At 31.9% G+C, this 23,666-nt stretch overlaps 1 protein-coding gene across 1 annotated transcript in view; it reads left to right on the top strand.

The window, feature by feature from the left end:
• The window catches only part of LOC130445029 (neuropeptide Y receptor type 2-like), a 78,084-nt gene that overhangs the window by 19,791 nt on the left and 34,627 nt on the right, over positions 1–23,666 (top strand). The window contains exon 2 of the mRNA XM_056780500.1: positions 21,725–21,763. The gene's annotated coding sequence lies outside the window, so the exon portion shown is untranslated. The remainder of the gene's footprint in view (positions 1–21,724; positions 21,764–23,666) is intronic.

Here is a 23,666-nt window from a genome sequence, read left to right as displayed (position 1 = left end):
ATATTAGAAGAATGAAAGACAGGGTTCGTGGAATTTTCAAACCCCAAGGTTTTCGCAAAATCAGAAACAGAACAATCAGATTTGTAAATTAAAAATGTACAATCTTCAATCTCCTACTCAGATTTCTTCTATTCCTATATTAGGTAGACAAAACGACGTATTTTCTTCAGGGCAAAGGAACACTTGTTGTCTGTCACTAATTTCGTGTCCATACAGTACAAACAATCGATTTCAATATAACCAAACCTATCGCTCCACTTCACTCATTCAATTTCAAAATTATTCGAGAAGCTATCGAAACAGAAAAACGTCCAAACTGTCTAAACACAAGGAACGATATCCAGAGCTTACCGTTCAGGTTGCTAGCTCACTAATTAGCTCAAGACTAGCTGAGATAGTATTAGTGTAAACGATGTTCTTAATGGTAATCACATCAGTTTTTATTCCTATTTTGATCATTATATATATTTTTTCAGCTTTTCAATCCCTCGGTGAAATTCCAATGAAAAGGCAGATTTAGGCCTTGGACTCAAACAAAAAAGGGGTAATTCCTTGCGTGCCTCATGTTTCTATACATCCTTTTAGATATGATTCTCTAACTGAGATTGAGTAAAATGGTTTGCTTCAACTATTAATTGATATAATTCTCAATAAACTCAATTATTTTCTGGTTTACTTCATAATTTATAATCACTATGTTTAATGTTTTATTTCATTATCTATCATTATTCTTGATTCGACTGACTTTATTATACTACAATTGTATCCAAATATTCGATTTGCTGGCAGATGGATTGGTCGAGAAAGAGCAAAGGCCACCACAATTACCCAACTTCGGATCTATCAATTATTTAGAAAACACAACATGGAAATTTGGATTATTAGAAAGATAACAGCAGAGTGTGGAGACGTAGAGATTATTCAAGAAATAATGGATAACGCTTCGAGAGTTTGTTTGGAAACTGTTTATTGAACAATGTGACTAGAATAAAGTTTCTACATTTGAACATTATACAGTGCTTTTCAGATAAAAGTATCCACCTTTAATAACTTTTGTAATACTGGTATTTAGAAAAAATCCAAAAACACGTTAATTTATGTTGGAAGGGGCAAGCATTATGGCTTATTTAAACTTACTGGAAAAGCCACCCCCTCATCCCTAGCAGCATCCCCTTTATTTTTTTAAATTACTTTTCATATTTTTTATGTAAAATTTGGATACTCCTCTTTGAGCTGATTTCAAAAATGTATAATACTTGTAGGTTAAAGTGGTTAGTTTATGAGATAAACAATTTTTCTTTTAAGAGCACAAATTTTACTTATTATTTACTTTCACCTTATTTGCCTGTACTAAAATGGGTTGTACAACAGTTCAAACTCTTTAATCTTTTTAACTGTGCTATTTATTCTACTTAAAAAATCCAAACAACAAAAAACTCTACTTTTTATTAAAGTTTGACATTGTCAACTAGAATTTGTAGTCACTATTGATAGTGTAATTTGATACATTATTTATTTTGTTTCTCTGAAATGGTTTACTCTTTGCAAGAAAGAATTGAAATTGTAGGTTTATACTACCAAAATAATAATTGTGCAAGAGCTGCTGCTAGAATATTTAACGAATTACATGACGGAAAACATGCAACTCATAAGTATGTAATTCAACTGATGGAGAAATTTACCACAACAGGGTCTGTTTGCAATAAAGTGCATAAGCGAGAGGGACTCGTAAATAACGAAGCAATCCAAGTGGCAATTTTAGGGCAAGTCAGCTTAGAGGCTCAACAACTCCAATCGTTGTCAACAATAAGTAGAGCGATCGGTGTTTCATCTTCTACAGTTTTCCGAGTTCTACATAAATTCAAGTACCACCCATACAAAGTTAAGTTGGTGCACGAGTTGAATGAAGATGATTTTGATCGTCGTCTAGAGTTTTGCGAATCAATGACGCAAATTATCAATAACAATCCACAATTGTTAAACAATATTTGCTTTTCTGATGAATGCTCATGGACATTAAATGGCTTAGTAAGTGGGCATAATTGTAGATATTGGGCTGAAAGTGATCCACATATTATGCGTGAATTCCATACACAACATCCCCAAAAGTTAAACGTTTGGTGTGGTATCCTAGGTGACCACATTGTCGGACCTTTCTTCATCAACGGAAATTTAAATGGTGAATCATATCTTGAGTTACTCAGGGAAGGGGTTGACCCACGTATTACAACAATAATAGAAAATGATGATAACCTTTCCGAAGATTTACTGGTATTTCAACAAGACGGAGCTCCCCCACACTATGCCTGTCCGACAATTTTTAAACGAAACATTCCCCGCTCGTTGGATAGGTAGAAGGGGGTAGATGATGGAGTGGCCACCTAGGTCACCGGATTTAACACCCCTAGACTTCTTTTTATGGGGGTATTTAAAAACAAAAGTTTATGCTACCCAACCAGAATCTCTGGATGATTTACGAGAGAGGATAGAAAATGAATGTCGACAATTAAATCCAGCCGTATTAAGCAATGTCAGAGAGGCATTTCAAAATAGATTATACCATTGTATGGAAGTGAATGGTACTCATTTTGAACACTTATTGTAACTTTATAATAAATAGCACAGTTAAAAAGATTAAAGAGTTTGAACTGTTGTACAACCCATTTTAGTACAGGCAAATAAGGTGAAAGTAAATAATAAGTAAAATTTGTGCTCTTAAAAGAAAAATTGTTTATCTCATAAACTAACCACTTTAACCTACAAGTATTATACATTTTTGAAATCAGCTCAAAGAGGAGTATCCAAATTTTACATAAAAAATATGAAAAGTAATATAAAAAAATTAAGGGGATGCTGCTAGGGGTGAGGGGGTGGCTTTTCCAGTAAGTTTAAATAAGCCATAATGCTTGCCCCTTCCAACATAAATTAACGTGTTTTTGGATTTTTTCTAAATACCAGTATTACAAAAGTTATTAAAGGTGGATACTTTTATCTGAAAAGCACTGTATAATGTTCAAATGTAGAAACTTTATTCTAGTCACATTGTTCAATAAACAGTTTCCAAACAAACTCTCGAAGCGTTATCCATTATTTCTTGAATAATCTCTACGTCTCCACACTCTGCTGTTATCTTTCTAATAATCCAAATTTCCATGTTGTGTTTTCTAAATAATTGATAGATGCGAAGTTGGGTAATTGTGGTGGCCTTTGCTCTTTCTCGACCAATCCATCTGCCAGCAAATCGAATATTTGGATACAATTGTAGTATAATAAAGTCGAATCAAGAATAATGATAGATAATGAAATAAAACATTAAACATAGTGATTATAAATTATGAAGTAAACCAGAAAATAATTGAGTTTATTGAGAATTATATCAATTAATAGTTGAAGCAAACCATTTTACTCAATCTCAGTTAGAGAATCATATCTAAAAGGATGTATAGAAACATGAGGCACGCAAGGAATTACCCCTTTTTTGTTTGAGTCCAAGGCGTATCCAAATTTTACATAAAAAATATGAAAAGTAATTTAAAAAAATAAATGGGATGCTGCTAGGGATGAGGGGGTGGCTTTTCCAGTAAGTTTAAATAATAATGCTTGCCCCTTCCAACATAAATTGACGTGTTTTTGGATTTTTTCTAAATACCAGTATTACAAAAGTTATTAAAGGTGGATACTTTTATCTGAAGAGCACTGTATAACGATGTATTTCTGCTCCAGAATGTTTATAACACGCAAGTCAATTCTCTCAGCGAACATGTAGGGTATGAATAAATTAATGTTTGTTTAACCTCGTTCATTGTCAAATACAAGTAACAGTTGGAAAAACATTGGGCGGTGCGATAAGGAAATAAACTGATTCAAATAGATGCGAATATAGTAAATCGGAGGTACATAACTATATTAACACGATGTCGGTTCATATTATTTTATGAATGATAATCAAATACTCCAGTTTCAACTAGGTAGCTTCAGGATTGTATACAGCAGTATACAATTATTACAACGTTACAGCGCAAGTGCTTTGCTTTGTTACAAACGTACATTTCGATGTTATATGAGGTGTGTCAAATATATTAAAATGATTTTCTACTATTCACCTCTGAAAATTATTTCGGAATTTAATATTTCGAGTATATAGTCTGCCGTTCTTCAAAGGAGTGGGTTTTATTAATATACTGATAAGAGCTAATTTATTAAAAGGAACAAATATGTCTTCTGATGATAAATATGTCCATCCATAAGTACATTCATATGGAAATTCTCCTGGAATATTTTCTGTACTTGTACATGGAGTTTCAGTCTCTTCTATCAAAACCTAGAGATATTCCTATATAAAACGATAATATTCAATGAAATTTTGCCCAATTGGAGTTAAAAATACGCTCAGAAAAGAAGTAGGCTCTATCAAGGATCTTTCCAGGTAATCTTCAATAAAGACATAATTATTGTATGAAGATTCTTACTAACTACAAATGTGATTTACTCTACAATGATTACATTTTCTGCATTACATTTCATCATATTTTGTACCTATTCACCTTTTTCTCTCTTTATTATCTTTTTTGTTTTTAACGGATGGAGGTTTCACGTGTTTTATGTTTAAATTTAGGACCCAACCAAAAGTAACAGAGAGTAGACTGCTGTATATAGCTAAAATATACTTATGAAAATACAAAATCCATTAAATTTTAACAAGTTCTCCAGTCGTACTTTGTCCAAAACATCCCCAAACCATCACCGAGCATCCGCCGTGTTTTACAGTCGGGCTTACACTTGGATTTGGCCTCCTTTCTTCCTTTGATCTACCCACAAAATATTTTCTTGTATCCAGTAATCTCACACTTTCACTCATAAATCCATAAAACTCTCCCCCACTTTTCATGCGTTTAATTAATATGTTCTATAGCCTACGACAAAGTCTTGATTTTATTTTGATGTCTTAAAACAGGTTTCTTCACTACCACCCTTCCAAAAAGGACAGCTTCACCCAATTTCCTTTTAATTGGTGTACTCAAATGCAGATCTCTATTCAATGATCTGAGATTTTATCTCTGGGCCCGTGAGTCGTCGATCAGGTTTACTGATCAGTATAATACGTTTATCTTCAGCAGTTGTGATTGTTCGAGAACGTTTTCTATCGCCAAAGCTCCTTGTGGATGCATATTTTTTCTCGTCTACGGTACTCCTAACTTTTTTAATCAGGAGGCAATGGTACCGTTATTTTTGCCTAGACTATGAATATCTGCGATTAATGTACGAGTTTTAACCATTAAGTCTTCTTTGATGTTTCGACATACTTCGTTCTTTATCAAAATATAACTAACAATTGGCGTAATTATATTAATCAATGAATCACCTACATCATGAATATCAAAATAGAAATCTGTTTCAACAAGAAAAATTGATTTTTCCTTCCTTTTTACATCTCATAAATATGTAACAGCCATCAATTAAATAATTCTTAGTTGCATTGAAATTTATAAATTGGAACTATGAGTTTTACATAAGTTACTCAGGTCTATTTTATTATTAGTAGCTTTATTGTTCTCATGTAAGTAAACCTTAAAATTCTTTTTCTCGTGTGTTTGATTCCGTTTGAGTAATGTTTGAAGCCTTATAATTGAATTTGTGTTTTTTTTGATATTTCATAGCCTGTTAATGCAGTTTTATTTGATTTATCGTTACGATGAACTTTTAATCTGTTCTCTAAATATTGAGATATCTGACCTATGTAAACAGCGTCATAGTAATTATAAGGTACTTGATATATAACATCACTAGTGATAGAACCTGTAAAATATCCATAGGTATCTTTGTATTTGAAATATTTCTAATCCAATTAATTTGAGATTCATCTTTTAATAAGAGTTTCAAGTTCATTCTTATGCTAATTTTTGATTTGATGAAATAGTTTATTATAAGTAACTTGTTGCCTGACAAAAAATTTCAAAAATGAACTCATTTGTTATATCAATTATTTGGCTTTTTTCATTTCACAAGATTATTTTCAAGTTGGAATATTATTTTTTGATTACAACTTGTCTACAAGTGTAGTCGCCACTAACATTTCAATGTTATGTGATGTCAAATATATCAAAATAAATGATTCCCCTCCGAAAATTTAAAATTTCGAAAATGTTGTTTGCCATACGTGTGTGTGTATGTATCGTAGAGGAAAGAAGTGAAAACTAAAACACTGCTAGTACAAATATAAACTAAATTGATTAAAACTAAGCAGAAGAATGCAGCTCACGATGATCCAATACGTGACAAAAAGCAAAAACGTTGATCTGGTCATGTTATGTGAACCAAGGAGTTTTCAAAGAAAAATTTCTTGTTATTGATAATCTGGAGACTGCAATAGGTAACCAAAAAATGTGATGAGAAGAGCGAAGGGATGGATTATATGAACATGAATATATACAGCTGTTATATGTCCCCAAAATAATTTTTCACCTCAAAATTAGCATTCAAGGGCAAAAGCAACAATGTCTAGTATGTGGGGATATCTATGTAAAATCGATTATTACAGAGGTTTATGTTGTTAATTCCCCAGCGAACGCTATCTGGCGCCATCTCTCACATTCAATTACAAACAATTAGTCAATTGAAATCTAGTCGTAGTTGTTGTTATATAAAAAAATCATGTGATATATGAGGTGTATCCAATATATTAAATTATCTTAAATCTATTCGGCAGCTCGTATATTATTTAGAATTTCAATAATTCAAAATCATTGTTCGTTGAAAACAACTACTTTTCTAGCTAATACCGCAACGAATCTTGTAATACATCTTTTGTGAAGAACATTATGTCCATTGACCTTTTTGTCGATATCAACGTCCCTAACTCACAAGGGCAATCCATACCTTTTTAGTAAATGCTAAAATCTACAAAAAATTATCCAAATTCGTTGTTTACAATACAGAGAGGGGAGTAAAAACTATGTTATTCAGTGATATAAGCAATAATCGAATAAAATGTGTCAATTCTCATTGTCAATTATGGAATTGAATACGTGGATTGGAGGAAAGGTTCATGTTGAGAGTTGAACGTATTATTGCCTTCATTTCATTTCCATTGGGGAAACATTGTTTATTGAAGGAAATCTGATCGATCATGAACATAAATAATAAAACACTGGAAGCTAATTAGTTATCTACTTCACAAATTAGCGGAGTAGCTTCTCCTGTGTTCAAATAATGATAATCATTATTCAAGCCGCCATATTATTGAAACAACTATAAGTAACGATTACCTAATACGCGTTTGGAAATTTGAAGCACCATTCAATAAATTAATGTTCGGCCCTTTTGTGATCCATACAACACTGAGAGGTTTTAAACTGTAATTGTTTTGTATTATTAGAAACTGAACAATCTGGTTCGATTGAACGTTAACTAACGATATAAAGAGAAGATTGTCATTGTCATCGTCTTACAGACATTTATAGCAAATCGTTTATGTTCCAGCATGTTGAATCACAATAATAACGCATAAAATGGAACTTGACAGGTTTATTTATGTCTTTACCTACATTTTAGTTAAATGGTTAAATGAAGTCTATTGTTGTCTATTTTGCTGAGAATAAATTGAGATTAAATTTGAGTTTTGTATCTGCAGAAACAAAAACTAGAAATAAGGGAAATTTATTCAGGGTATTTTGATTCATTTCTTTTCAATGTTTAATGACTTTGTATCTCTTAAGTAGTAGTAGCTGTAGAATTTTCCATTTATGGTAAAAAATTCATAATCCTCCTTTATCAGCTAGACCTATTGTAGCATCAATTAACACTCTTATTAATTTGTTAACTGAAATTTTGATTCCATCTCATGATTATAACAATGATTATTATATCAAAGACTCCTTTGGGGGGTCTTCAGTATCCTCTATATTAGCAAATTATTTAATGAATTCTATTTTGGACTTTGTATAATATCTGTTTTACCTTTCAAATTATTCTTTATTGAAAAGTATGTAAACGATATAATTTATCCCATGTAATGAAATTGATAATTTACTATTTTACTCCAATAATTTCGATCCTCGTATACAATTCAGTACAGAAAATGAGAATACTGAAAAATGAAGATAATAAAATTTTAATTGACTGGTATCAGAAACCAATAAGTTCTGGAATATATATCAATTATCAGTAATATCACTCACGTAACACGAACATTAGTTCAATCAAACAGTTGAATACTTTACAGACGTTTTTTATCAAAACTCATATCCTTCATATCTTCTAAAACGAATTCTGTATAACACATTTGACACTGACTTTAATATTATCATCTTCAAACGTCAATTCGGACATTTCGATATTCCTTCTTCACCTATTTATACACATTTAGCATAAATAAAATCAGTTACTCCTAAACTTTCTGAAATCCTTTAATAACAGAATATTGAGATAGCATATAGTTGCTTTCTCTTGTTGAGTATGGGTGTGCTCCAGGCTAGTCGTCGGTCAAGATGAATTCCAAGTTTTTCTGAAATAGATAAGACTTGATAGTTCCTTCCTTCCTTTTGGCACTAAATGATCATATCCACGTGATTTTTTTTTGGTATTCAACCGCTGTATTGAATTTTTGACCTGGTTAACGCTAAATTTTTCTAGGAGAAGTTCTATAGAGATTCCATAAAATATTTAACTCACTCTGGAAGTTGTTCTCTAAAAAGTTGGGCTTGAATACTTGTTCTGAGTATTTGGTAAACACTTTGGCCTTATCTTGGCTAATTTCTGCCCATTGACCTTCATGAGTGTGGATAGGAGAATTTAGTAGTTGAGGTCTATTTAGTTTTTCCACTGTTTTACATAAATCGTAATCAGTTGCTTCTGTTACGGCTCCTGAGGTAGTTCTGTATTTTATCATTTTTATTATCGTTGAGTAGGGTTTCTAGTTCTAAAGCTGCTTGATTCAGTCAGCGTCTTGTCAGCGAGAGCGTGTGTTTTTTGCCAAATTCTCCTTAATTTTAGTTTCTCAAAAATTTTTTGTTTAATCCTCGAAAGAGTTTTGGGGTGGTAGTTTTATCTTTAATTGGGGTTGAGGCATAAGTTGCTGTCTGAATTGATTTTATAAGATGTTCAACCATATTATCAATGTTTCTTATAAGTTTTTTAAGGATGTTGTGGATCCATCAAGCTGTCCAAATGAACACGAAAGTCATTCGGATTGGTATATTTGTTGCCTAATCTTGATATTGTTTCTTTCATTCTTGTGGAATGCCTTTGTAAACTCCGAAGTCTACTAGATCAGGAATTTTATTCCTATCATTTGGCTAATAGGTCGCCTTTTGGAATTATTAGTCTATAGCTTCATTTTGTATGTTTGGCGTTGCATTAAGAATCTGATGCCAAGTTTAGTAAATAATTACTCATATTAAACGCTACTTATTGTTTGGACTCTATATTGCAGTGATTGCCAGAGAGCCAATCTTCTATGCTAATATTAATTGCTTGTATATAATTTGTGATGCTTGATTGCATTTTGCCATTTTTAACACGACAGTGATGAGAAGTTTTAACATCGTATTCATCTGTTCCATAAGATTCCTTAGCAAGTTTTTAAGTTCAGCCAAATCATTCGTGTTTTGAGCTGTAGTTGTTTACTGGTTATGTTGTATTATTTATTTGGTATTTCTTGTGACTGGTTCATTGTTATTTAAGCATAGCTAACTATTAGACCATGATATTGCTTCTTTGTTGTCCTGTTCTTCTAACTCTTTGTGTTCGGCCTTCTTGATACCATGCTTCTTAACATCTGACGAAATAATTAGACCCTTTTCAAACGCCGTTGCTGATAATTTACCTCTAGTAAACTCTTGTTTCAAATCACTGTATTTGAATGAATATGGTATATCAGTCAGCTCATTTTCGTTTCCTTTTTAACTGACATTGTCGAATATAACAGAGAAATTAAAAAACAATTAGTTCCAAAGGGAAGTAATTGGAATAGAATACGCCCAACGGCAAGATAAGGAGTAACTTGATGGTAAATCCATTAGACATAATAATGTCGAGATTGTAAATTTTCAGCTGATCCATTAGCATTCTATAAAAATCGATGGTTTTTCATTAATATATTTCGCCTGGAACAAATTAGAAAACTTACCACCACTTTTCTAATATGTGATTGGTTATTTCATGAACTAATTTGCGACACAGCTCATTTCCGTCTTAAAATTTCGCGTCACTTAAATGAAAAGCAAAATATGTTAATTTCAAAACAACAGAATGTTTTAGACGTGAGGTCGATTCTCAACATTCTGTAATTATTTTGAAAGACTCAAAAATTAACGTTTATATTAAATGTTGGGATTCGGCCCGAGGCATTTAGGTCTGGGCACATTAGGGATTTTTAGGTTTGTTGCAGTATAATTATGCTTGGAAATTTCACACATGTAAAGCTTTTTCTACAATTAATTCAGTGGTAAATTAAATGTTATTACTCTAAAGATTGAACCTTCCGCACAGCCTTACTTGTGTTTGTGTTTATAAATTGACATTACTTGTCAATTTATAAAGGTTGTTGCTCTTATCATTTACTTCGCAAATACCTGAATTATATCACTCAATATTTAACAGAAGAATAGATAATGTAATTTGGGAAAGCATTTGAATCGATTTAAAAGAAATACATATTGAGAATTCTTTCATGAACCAATTGACAAATTATTAGTAAAACAGAAGTAATACATATACGAGGACTTCTCAAAGGCTGAAATAATGAATATATTTTTCCTCGAGACCCTTTTTGTAAAAAGACTTTATTAAAAATCAACGACTTTTGATTTTTACTTAACAAACACATATCAATATTCTACAAAACATCACAATGAAACAATGAATTCTAATTTACTGGATCCGTGTTTTGGAATCCGCTGACTATGTGAATGTTTGGAATTCGCGATCGTAAGGAGAGTCGGACACCTTTCATAGTTCTATATACTATTTAAACTTATTTTCAAAGATCCACGTGTATTATTAGGTAATGTCAATTATGATTTCGTTAACGATTCCACGACAAGTCTTTTTTATTTTATAAGACAATCTGAAAATGCATAATTCTTAATTATGTAACTAAATCACTTACGTTCAATTCGAGAATGGTTTCCTAGATATTGTGTTACTGATGTAGCTCATAATTTATGAACTGGGCATGTGATAAACAGTTCACATTAACCATGAACTGTGAGATCGCTTAATAAATCCAAACATGTAAAGTCATTTGAAAATCTGTAGAAATATGAATAAAATATTAAAACAACTGATTAAAATTGAATAAATTTTTAAAATAATACGATGTAAACATTTCCCAATTATAAAATGAGATTAAAATTGTCTTTATTCGTTATTGGTTAGTCGAGAAATGGATCGCCGGAACTATGGCTATGACAATTGATCTTCGACGACAATTAGTCCATTATTTGAATAGAACTAATCAGATTGGCTGGAGAAACTTAACCGAGTCGCTTGGTAAATAGATCACAAACACATTTTTTTTTTCAAAAAACCAAAAACAAAATCCAATTCGAGAAGAACCGTTTTTGCTTTCAAGCATCCTTTCGCTCCATATGTGATGCATAACCTCCGTTTACAGTAAGAATATTTTTATTAAAGAATAACAATGTGAAAATTTTTGCATTTCCCTGTCGATTCTGATACAAGATAATAGACTTGGGTGACAAAAAGCATTCTCGTCTACATCGTTTATTTAGCGAGAAGAAGTTAGGAAAACTTGTTTTGTTCTGACATGATCGAACTTCACATTATATATCGAGTTTCTGACATAAACTGATAAGTAACTCTGTAAAAAAACTTATTTTGGAACGATAGCAACACGTTTAAACTATTTTATATAAAAATGTTGTAATATTTCATAATATTAACTGAAATATAAGTAATTTCAGTCCTTCCAAAATCGTATCATTAGTGGATAATATTCTGAGTGGAACAAGAAGATTCGGGGACGGATTAAATTTAACCCGTACTGCTACATTACGGCTACGGAATTGTTGTATGTATTTTTGGCAGTCTATTCTATCGCAAACGCCTTCAGTCAAGATTATGAGTTCGTCGTCAACTTGTCTCATATGAGTGGCCCATCTACCTCTGTTAACGACGATAACATCAAAAAAGTCGAGGAAATGGTGCTCTAACATCATCCAATTAGCTTCCAAGAAATAGTAGAGGCTCTCAACAAACCTAAAATTTCACGAAAACCACTGCTCCTTCGATTACCGTCATTTGATACACCAAGAATTAATTCCAAACAATCAAACAATCAATGAGAAGTACTTCTTAGTCATTTAGAAGAGTTTACATGAAAAATTTGCTACTCTATTCGTGGGTGGACAATTCATTCATTTTTCATCAGGGTAATACGCCGATTAATTTGTTAACCATAATTTTAAGGTATGATATCTTCACAATCGTGTCCCATCGGCAGATGCTTGACAAAAAAGACAAAGAATTTGTTATATTTGTTCCCATAGCGCAAAGCTGAGAATGTGTAGCTGGACTATGAGGGTTATCTGAAAATATCATATCTCATCTTGAAGTCTCCGTATCAGCTTGACGAGTTTTTGGGAAAGCCAGCGCTATCATTGAAAAAGTTCCTCAAATAGTTTTGGACGATCATCGGATTAAGGTTAAAAAGATAAAAGAGGCAATTGGTATGTCAAAAGAATGCATTTGCCATATACTTACTGAAGAATTATGCATGCATAAGCTATCCAAGCGTTAGGTGCGGTTGGCTCACTTTAGAAGCGCATTCGAATGTACATTTTCCAGCCCTTATTGACGCGGCTTAAGCAAAATTGATTGGACTTTTTGCGACGATTCGCATCTTATGAACCGGAAAAACAATCAACCCAGATTGCCATTTATTGTCCTCATCGTCTATTTTCAAATTGCAAAATTGTGAAATTGCAAAAAAGCGACTGCATTCGAAGAAGGTACTTTTCCATAAGGACGACATACCTTAAACTTCGTTGATCGCCATAGCAAAATTCTCAAATTGCCCTTCTAATTGGTTAAATATCCATTATACTCACCATATCTGATCCCCAGCGACTTTTTTGGCTTGTTAACCTTGAAATTCCATTTGTAGAACATATTTCTTTTTCAAACGAGGACGTTATTGTTATTTTTTTTGTTAGATAAATAAATATGAATTTCCAAATAATAAACATTATTTGTGTGTTCTAGTATCAAAAGAGTTAAGGTTTCTCAGTGGCCAAGGGGGGAATAAGAAAACTGATGATCTTCAGCTTCTTGTAGATTCAAACAGAACTGTATTGTCATTTCATCAAAATTTTGACAAAACTTGGAATATTTTATTTGGTCTCTCGTTATATCTAATATCCATGGCTAGCAAACACAAACTTTGTCGCTGGCTCAATTCTCTACTAATTATATCAATACATAAAATTTCTCACAAACATAAGTAATGATCAAATTAAATTTTTCATCTCCATTTATCAAAGAAAATTTTATTTGGAAATAATTGGAAATACAATGCTGTCAAATTGAAATTGGGTTTTGATTTTCTAAACACAAAATATTTGTTTCGCCTTCGAGGTGTTTTATCAATTGTAAATATGTTGTTTATTGAGTATTGAGCTGGAATATTAAGTTCTCAACTGAATGACGCCTTGTTGAGGGATACCTTTGTTTAAAAACTATTAGTGCCCTTTAATCTAATGAAACTATTTTATATATCTTTTCCTACTGTCATACTTTGTTGGAATGTGTATACTATCCACTAATTTTTGCCTTATATTCAGGACTTTGGCATTATATTGGAAGAAGATGATCTCAAATGAGATGAGTGTTATTGTGGTGGAAACAATTATAATTGTATAGTTTTATTGAAAAAGTTTATATTCATATTTCTAGTCCTCGCTATGCTAATATCATATGTAAGAAAACATACAATTTAATGGTCCAGAGATGAATGTTTCATTTTCATTTTTTGTTGGAAACCACGCGATATATTTGTGGAATTCCTAAATTTGATATATTATTTTGATATATTTTTATAGTGTCGTACTTAGCTGAAATGAGAGAACTTGTCTATCCTATAAAATTAAATTAATCATTTTTATTTTGCAATATAATCTCCTTTCAAGTCTCTACACTTCCAGCAATAATAGTGGCCGTTTTTCTCCTCAAAACACACGTTTACATATGCGATACCATCCTGGTCTGATCAAAATTTCTCTCCAGTATATGAAACTTCAAGGTTAGGTAACAGGAAAATGTTCCTGGAGGTCAAATCTGGTAAATACGGTGTGTGTCCAAGCAACTCCAAGTGCAATTCGTGAATTTTAGCCAAGGCAATCACCGAAGTGTATAAGGTTCTTGGTTCTGATAGAAAAAAACTTTGTTTTTCTTTAAATTCAGTGGTTTTCTACTCTACAATTTTTACCTCTACCTTATCAATAAATGATGCCGATGAACAAAACCCCATGTCTTTCCCTAAAACTAATCGCCTTCACTTTTCCGGCACCACAAGAAACCGTCTTTGTCTTTTTTGGAGAAGGTTCGCTCTTAGCAATCCATTGCGGTTTTCTATATCCATGAGTGAAGTGGTGTATCCAGGTTTTATATATACTTATCAATGGAGATAATTTTGCTTATGTCGCGTCAGTAAGGCCTAGGAATTGTACATTCGAATGCGCTCGTATTGTTTGTAGTGAAATATCTATTTCTTAGTCAGAAAAAATTAATTCAATTTAGTGATATAAAAGACCTAATATGAAGCGACAAAAAGTATGTATTTGTACCAAAAATTTTGATTTTAGAATTTTGGTATGGATTTTAATTGATTACTGTGGCTAACATGATCTTTTATAAGCAAAATAGAATCTTAGAAACAAAGCATATGCTTATTTTAACTGTTTTAAGTTTGAAAACGATTTCGGGGGCTCGAGTATCTCCAAATTGAATTCCAAATTATGTCTCCAGATTGCGGATTTGCACAAAACAAACAAATAACCAAGCGTAGTTGAGAAAAGAATGTAAAAACGACGGCATTTGTCGAAGAAAATATTCTTTCCATCATTGAAGTAACTTTTTCTTTGAAAAGTCACTTTTTCATCAAACCACCCTCGTACAATCTCCTTTAAGAGTAAGAAATAGTAATGTACTTCAATCTAGTACTTTGAATAAAACTCCCCGTGACTGCCTAAAAAGTTGAAATTGTATTTGTACTTGGAAGATTTTCATCTCAAACATACGTGTTTTTCACAAATTCGCTGACAGCTTCGTAAAATATTTTCAGAACTCCTACATCATAAATGACAGATGACACTTGAAATCTCTATGAGTATAAAGAATAGTTATTACATCTCAGCCGTAACGACATCGAAAAAGAATTTCGATATTTGGGTTTCCCGAATGATAAATTCTCATACATCCTTCTCTGTATGTATTATTAGTGATGGAAGAGTCATTAGCAAACATGAGCATTCCATTTTTTCTTATTATGTAACTGATGCGATATTGTTGTACCTAAAAATAAAATTGATAATGAGAGACAAATATCAACTCATAAAAAACTTCATTTCACAATCGAGATTGATCGAAATGGTATAATACTATATAAAATCTTAATAATGACATGAAATGTCAATTCATACAATCCTCTTTCCCAAATAATATCAGAAGAAAATTTCAAATGAAGAAAAAATCAATCATGATGTCAATTTATCATTACTTCTTAGGGAAAAAATACTGTACAAGCTCAGCAATGGCATAAAAGCTGTTAATCGAACTCTGCTCTATCAAAAAAGTTATTGGTTTGCTGAATTTAAAATTGGTCTTATAAACATCGATGATGGTGAACGTTCTGGTCGTCCAATTGAAGTGGCTACTCTAGGAAACATCAAAAAATCTACAAATTGATTATATCTAATCGTAAATTAAAATTGCGAAAGATAGCTGAGGCCTTAAAGATATCATAAGGCAGTGTGTTTAAAATTATGCATGAACATTTGACCATGAATAAGTTTCTTTCAAAGTGATTGCTGCGTTTACTCAGAGTCGCTTAAAAACAACAACATGTTGATGATACAGAGCAGTGTTTGGTCATGTTTACACGTAATAAATCAGATTTTTTGCGTCAATATGTGACAATAAATAAAACATGGGTCCATCACTTCAATTCGGGATTAAAACAATGGGAAGGTAATGGCTTAAGTATTCTGGGATAGTCATAGAATATTATTCATCGACTATCTCCAATCAATATTGAATACTACAGAGAGTTGTGTTTGAATGCAAAAATCACGGAAAACGGCCTAATATGTCGAGGTAATAACCACTGATTCACCAAGATAATGCACCGATTCACAAGTCGATGGCAATCAGGGTTAAATTGAACGAAATACATTTCTAATAACGTATAGTCTAGATCTGGCCACCAGTGACTACTAGCTATTCGCTGATTTCAAAAAATATTCGCCGGTGAGAAATTTAGCTCAAACTGAAACCTATTTTGAGGTAAAGGACAAATTCTTCTACAAGCACGGCATAGAGAAGTTAGATTGATGAATCAAAACTATTTTTGGCAAAAAAATGTTTTTCTTAGTGTTATATATAAAATATTTTTTCTTTTCATCTTTAACAGATTAATTCTTCTTTAAAGCCACTATATGAATAAACCATAGTACAAACAAGAGTCTGAGGTTTGTATCGTACATTGTCTTCTCTAAAGTCAGAGGACGAGCTTTTAAAAAAATAAAACTGCATTAACAGGAAATTATTATCCCGATAAAATGATAAATAATATATTCAAAAGAAAGAGAAATAAATATTAGAATCAATAACAAATTAGATCCTAAATATATATTAAAATGTAGACCTCCTTTTCTTCTCCTGTAATATTTGTGTTGCTGTTTACATACACACAAAGATCCTTCAATATTTATAAAATGGATTACGAAATAGAGGCTTGTCAGTAAGAGGCGTCGTGCCATGGTACTATCATTAATTCAGAAAGACTATTTTTGTTTTAAATGAAAAATACTTTTTCACATTTTGGACCTGTATCCTTATTTGTTTCTTATTATTAATGTTCTGAACTCGTCCACTAAAATAGATCGTGAGACCTGTCCTATTTTATTATGTTAATCGATTCTGGAGTTTGACGGATTATGCCTATTTTTCTAAGAAAGCCTTTCCATTTTTTTGTGGCAAACACAGATTTCCAATAACAATTAATGACAGCTCTTCACTCAATTTTAACCAGTTTCATAATAATCCTCACTTGTACGATTGTCAAACAGAAACTAAGCTTTCAAAATGATTGAAATTTCGGTAACAATTTCCCAACATCCTTAGATTCAGGACTGAAACTTCTCAGAAAATACGTGTATTTAATTATATAATATAATATAGATTCACAGTCGCAAAACTGGAAATTTTATCGATAATGAATAACAACTGAAAAATTTGAGCAAAATGTATAGTCCCATTTAAAAGTTTATTATGAGGCATTTAAAAATAGCACTTGTTCGTGTATATAGGTTTTGAAACAATAATGAGAAATCATAGTCAAACTAAGAGCCTGAAGTTGATTGTTAAGAAACTTCATTTAGTCCAATTTATACTGTACGCTATGCTTAGAGTCAATTGTTATTTAGTTTGTTCATTATATTCGATTACGACAGTGACAAGTGTATTCAAGACTTCGAAAACCTTCTGAACAATAAACTGAAATTTCGAATTACTAATAAAATTTCCTATGCGATAGCAACAGTAAACTTACTATCAAAAGCTCGAGCGTGTCAGTATTGCAGCATATTCAAATAGATATTATTTAAGATTTGCATTTCGTTGGTCTCCTTCAATATCTTAAACTCAACATGAATAGGATGAAGTGATTTGGGACAGACACTATTTTATTCCAAAAGCACAACAAATAAACTTATGTCACTTTATGATCTCAGTTTACACAGCAGAGAGAAACCTGAAATTAATATCTGGAAATGTATTCACTAATATTTATATATCATATAATAATGTATTAATTTAAACGAATGTTATAAATAAACTGTATCGAATTACAATAATGATAAATACAAATCAATAGAAAACAGTAATTAATAACTATAACTAGCAAGAATTTTCAAACAATAAAATTATATAGTTTAGATGCATCAATGAGAAATGGAAAAACTACAACTAAACTATTGACTTTTCCCAATTGCCTTAAGACGGCTATAATTCTACCTCTGCATAAAGGATGAGATAAATCAAGTATCGAGTTATCGCCCAATTGCACGCGTTCCCACGTTATATAAGATCATTGAAAGATTGATCAAAAAGAGGCTTTTATAATTTCTGTTTAAATATAAAATACTTACTATCCATCAATTTGGGTTTTGAGTAACAAATGTACAAAAGATGCTATATTCTCCCTACTAAATAATGTCTACTCTAGCCTAAACAGCCATCATTCCAATGCAAAAAATTGTGATTTTTCTAAGGCTTTCGATTGTGTTAATCATAATATTTTAATCAACAAAGTGCAGTATTACGGTTTCAATTGAACAGCTCTCGCATGGCTTAAATCATACCTTACCAACAACTTGTAAGGGTTGATACAACGATGTCTTCTTGCAACCCAATAGAATGTGAAGTGCCCCAAAGCTCAGTACTAGGACCTATTTTGTTTCTTATGTTTATAAATGACATCGCCTCTCTAGACATCAGACAATACTAGTTTCCCTAAAACTGGCGTTACACATTGCCGCCTTATCCAAAGAACTAAACTTATCCACGTCTATAACAGTTACACCCTCATTGAGTCGCATCTCCGATATGCCCTTCCTTTTTGGGGTACGTGTAGTGCGACTCAATTTAAGCGAATCTTCAAACTACATAAGAGAGCTGTTAGATATTTACTTGGACTAAACAGCAGAGTTCACTGCAGGAACTTCTTTAAAAGATTAAAAATTCTGACACTTCCTTCCGTATTCATCTTTGAATCCGTTTACCTAATTCGTAAACACGCTTCTCAAATTTCAGGAAGATCGTTGCACGGCTATCCACTTAGAGCACGGCCCCTACTCCACATTCAGAATTAGTTAAATGTGTAATCAGTTGTCAATTGAAATAAAATCAATATCATCGCATTTCGCAATAATTTGAGGACATATTTACTGGAAAGTGGCTTCTACTCTGTAAACGACTTATTCTAATAATAATAATAATTAATTCCGGGCATGTTGCATACTGGTTTAATTGTGCAATGAACTTAGATACTAATTATTACCTATTACTTTTTCCTTTTACCTCATTGTAGTTTTCTTTATTTATATATATTATTTTATCTGTATCTTTATTCAGTTATTTTTTTGTTTTTATAAGCTTTTGTCTACAGATTGAAATAATTTTTTGACAATAAAGCATTTCTAGCTCTCTATACCTTCACGCTCTATCTGTTCCCTGTTTCATTATTTAGATGTTGTCTCACTGCCATTTCGAAAATTTCAAAATATGGATTTCACATTCAGGATGTAGTCGCTGACCATTTGAATATGATATATGTACAGATGATCTTTTTGTAAGACTCTACTTACTTTTGTGTGACTGACCCAAATCTTGGATGACTGGAACTTCGAAGATACGGAAATCTCTAGCTGTATTAATAGATTACTTGAATAATGGGATCGCGCTCGCGGCTTTTCTTTTGGTATTTGACTCTTAGACTTAGACTTTGAGAATGTGAGATTTTTTTATTTTTCTAATGTCGCGTTTTCGTGTTTATCCAAGTTTGCGTTTTCTTAACTTTTTTAGTTTAAGTTGATTAGTATCGCATATTTTGTTCTTGCATCCGGGCAGCGGATACCCTACGCACAGAAAGAATATGTTTTCTTGTATACTAATGAGTATAAAATATCAATAAACGTTGAACGGTCAACTCTAATACCTTATTATGTGATATGGCATACCAAAAACTGAACGAAAATGTTATAACATTGTCATACATGTCGTTTTCTTCAGTTATTCATTTAGTTTCAGAATTACTTATTGTATTATATAGGGTGCAACATTCAATACAAATCCCTAAATTGATTTTTCCAAAGCCGGTCCTGGAAAGTCTAGCTCATACCATTCAAATGCTCGATACTAGTGCACTGCATCGGGGAAAATTAGAAAAATGAATGAGCTATGTAAATAATATAGCCAATTAAAAAAATTTATGGTCAATTTCACAAAAAGTAAATTAATAAAAAAGAGAATTTGACACTTTTTAGTAGCCTCATGATATCCTTCCTGAGGTGCTGCTTTACTTATGGTAAAAGTTCCTCATTTACCCACTCTGTATAAGATTCACTGGCACCACCTAGGGCTAATTTCATAATGCATATCAACATGAGTTAATCCAAAACCCAAAATATATTGAAAATTTGATGATGAGGAATAATAATCAGAAAAGCAAACTTTGAGATTCTGATTAAGTAGTATCATGATAGACGTCTCATGTTTGTTTTCAATTTTTTCTTTGTCCCAGTGATTTAAGTTTTCGAAACAATTTCGATCATGAAATGTATCTTTTAAAATGTTTGTGCACATTTTTTGTTGATGCAATACAGCTACAGATTGCACAATAATTTCAACAAAATTTAATGAATACAAATAATTAAATAACTGTGTTCTACAATCCTTAGTCACTTTGATAATGAACTTTAATAATTTTAGTATACAGCTTCTGGTTGTATTAGTCGAAAACAAACAGAATCATTTCAAATCATCGATTTCGCTTTAGATAGAATTGCGATTTAACATGGGAGGTCCGTTAAATTAGATCGAAATTTGTGATGTAAACGCTTCAAATTCGACTCTACAAATAATTAAAATTGAAGCGAATTTACAAAGTTTTCAGTTGTGTAAAGTTGAAGGTTGCTTAACACATAAAAGCATGAAAGTATGAACTCAAAGTACTTTATCATATTTAAGAAGTTGATTATTAATATTCTTCAAAAAAGAAAATTCAATTTAATCAAACAATTATAATTGAAATTAGGAACTAGACGGTAACAAGTTTTTAGTTGCTCAAGTAGATGCGAACCTTTTGAAGTATGAAAAATTTGGCAAGAGAGTTGAACAGATAAAATATAACGATTAAAATTGAAACACCTACAATGCTAGAAAAAGTACATTAAAAAGTCACTTTTGTAGAATACTACATATGTATAGAGTGACTAATGTTTTCAACGTAGATTTTACGGGAAAAAGAAATCGACGTCGATGTCTTCGGTAATACAAATGCAACCTAGTTTTTATCGAAAGATTCTAAAGATTGATTCTCGTAATGATCAGACCAGTTCTAGTTCTCCAGATCAGTGCCCCATACGTGATGACATAAGTTCTAGATCTTTATTCTTACATATTATTGTTTTTACACAATAGTTTCTTGTGCTTCAGATTCTTCTTCTTGTATGTTTGAGTTCAAAATAAGATTCAATCAAAAGTTGTCGCATGAGAATTTATATAGATGTGGTTTGTTTATTTACATATTGATGAAGAAATCATGTTACAGTCCTGGATGAGAAAACTTAAGCCTTCTAACTGAAAAAATTTTTATCTGATACTTAGGAGATTTTTTTAATAAATAGTTCTGTGAAAAAAGTTGATTATGACAAAACTATTAATGAAAATATTTTTATTAATAACAACACCTCTCTTTTTATTGCAGTTCAAACCTGTCAACAGGAATATAAATGAAACCAATTGGGTGAGTTTTATTAATTGTTTGAAATGGCAGGATTTTTCATAATTAATTTGCTAGGGTTAACATGAGAGAAATATCGTAAATTACAAAATGATGTTCAGTTGCGAAAATTGTCATCCGCATAAAATATAAATTCTTTTACATGTGTTTGACGGAAATTCAATAAATTTGTGATTTTCATACTTCTAGATATTAGACGTGCAATTAGGATAATTAATCTGGAATCATCATCGGTAACTTCTATTTATTCTATTTATTTTGATAAATTATTAATTTCTGTTTTTTGGACTTCACACGTTGCTATGAGTATTTTAGGGAAATCACTTAGCTTTGATTTTATTGCTTCTATTCGTATCTATGTTTTTGTTGTTTTTTAAATATTTGTTTGAGCGAGAATTTTTTTATTCTGTTTTGTTTGTTAGCTAGCTTAACTAATTCCATTTATATGTGCTTTGTCGAGAACCACGTATACTATTAATACGTGGTTCTCGACAAACCACATATAAATGGAATTAGTTAAACTAGCTAACAAAAAAAAGACAAAAACAAAAACCGACAAGAACCGTTTCTGCTTACTCTAGAGCTCCCTTTTCGTCTTCTCCTGACCAATGGTAATACGCTTTTCCTCCTTTTCAACCAGGACAATAGGCAGAGCCCCACGCAACCTCTACAACTCCTGCCCTGCAGAGGAGCAATTCCTGTGTGAGGGCCAACTCTAACAAACCTATAAAAAATGTCCATTATCCTATCTAAAAATCATCCAACGAATCTCTCTCTGTCTTTCTATCTCTAACCAACAAGTGATTTTTGTCTGTGAATAATGTCGGTTGGTCTATTATTACGTCTCATACAAATTGTGGTATTGTTTCTTGTACCTAGATTTATAAAAGAAAAACTAATAGAGGCAAAACACCTCCGTTATGTTATGAACAGTTTTAATGACTATAAACAAACTTTTAAATAGGTTAAAAGCACTTGACCGATACGTCAAAAATGCCATAGCGTAAAATGAAAATCTAATGAAATTAAATTAAAACTGGTTGGATATTTCCAAAGATGATAATTTTTTTCAGCTTTTAACAGCCCTTTAAGCTGATTACCTGGAATGGGCTTCGGATATTTACTACAAATATAAGCCTAAAGAGCTCAAAAAAATTCGAGTTTGATATATAATAAATAAATATATAAAAATAAAACCAATTTAAAGACGGTATATAACCGAATTCATCTAGAAAGCTTCAGATATTTGGAAAGTCCATGGAACGGATATATCAACGGAATAGAAACCAGATATTTTAAGGAGATACTCATAAGATTGGTTAGTGGGTGTTTATGTTAGTTTTTAAGAGAAGGAAAAACCAAATAATTTCGATTCTGATTGTGGTTTTACAATGACAACAGTAAAACAAAATAAAATGGCTACACAAATTTGACAATCTCCAGTAAAAGCTCAGACAGAGTAACAATTTACCTGTATACCTAGGAACGTCAACACTATACTTCCAAGCCTTTTTAATACAAAAAGCGAAATAAGATGAAAGATACTACTCGCATCAAACAATTGGACAGATATCTACTAACACTATTAGTTATAAGGTTTTATTATAAATTTGTTTAACCTGTTAGTCGGGATCGTTCTTGGAACGTTATCGGAAGTGTTTATAGATGTTTTCTGCGCAATCTCTTCCTATGCACGGTTCTTGTAACAGTACTTGTTATTAAGTTTCAAAAAGACCGTTCCGGAAACGGTTCACAAACGATACCTAAGTCGGTTGAAACACAAAACAGAATCGTTCGTGTAACGGTAATCGCCCAATTGCAACATTGCGCAGAATCTTCACCGTACCAAGGGCGGTTTTTTGATGGGTTGGAACAAACCTTATCAAAGTTCACCACACACCTATGA

The sequence above is a fragment of the Diorhabda sublineata genome, chromosome 6 (assembly GCF_026230105.1).
Source record: "Diorhabda sublineata isolate icDioSubl1.1 chromosome 6, icDioSubl1.1, whole genome shotgun sequence".
NCBI classification, from domain to species: Eukaryota; Metazoa; Arthropoda; class Insecta; order Coleoptera; family Chrysomelidae; genus Diorhabda; species Diorhabda sublineata.
Note: the sequence above shows the minus strand (reverse complement) of the source record. Positions and strands in the feature narration are given on the sequence as shown.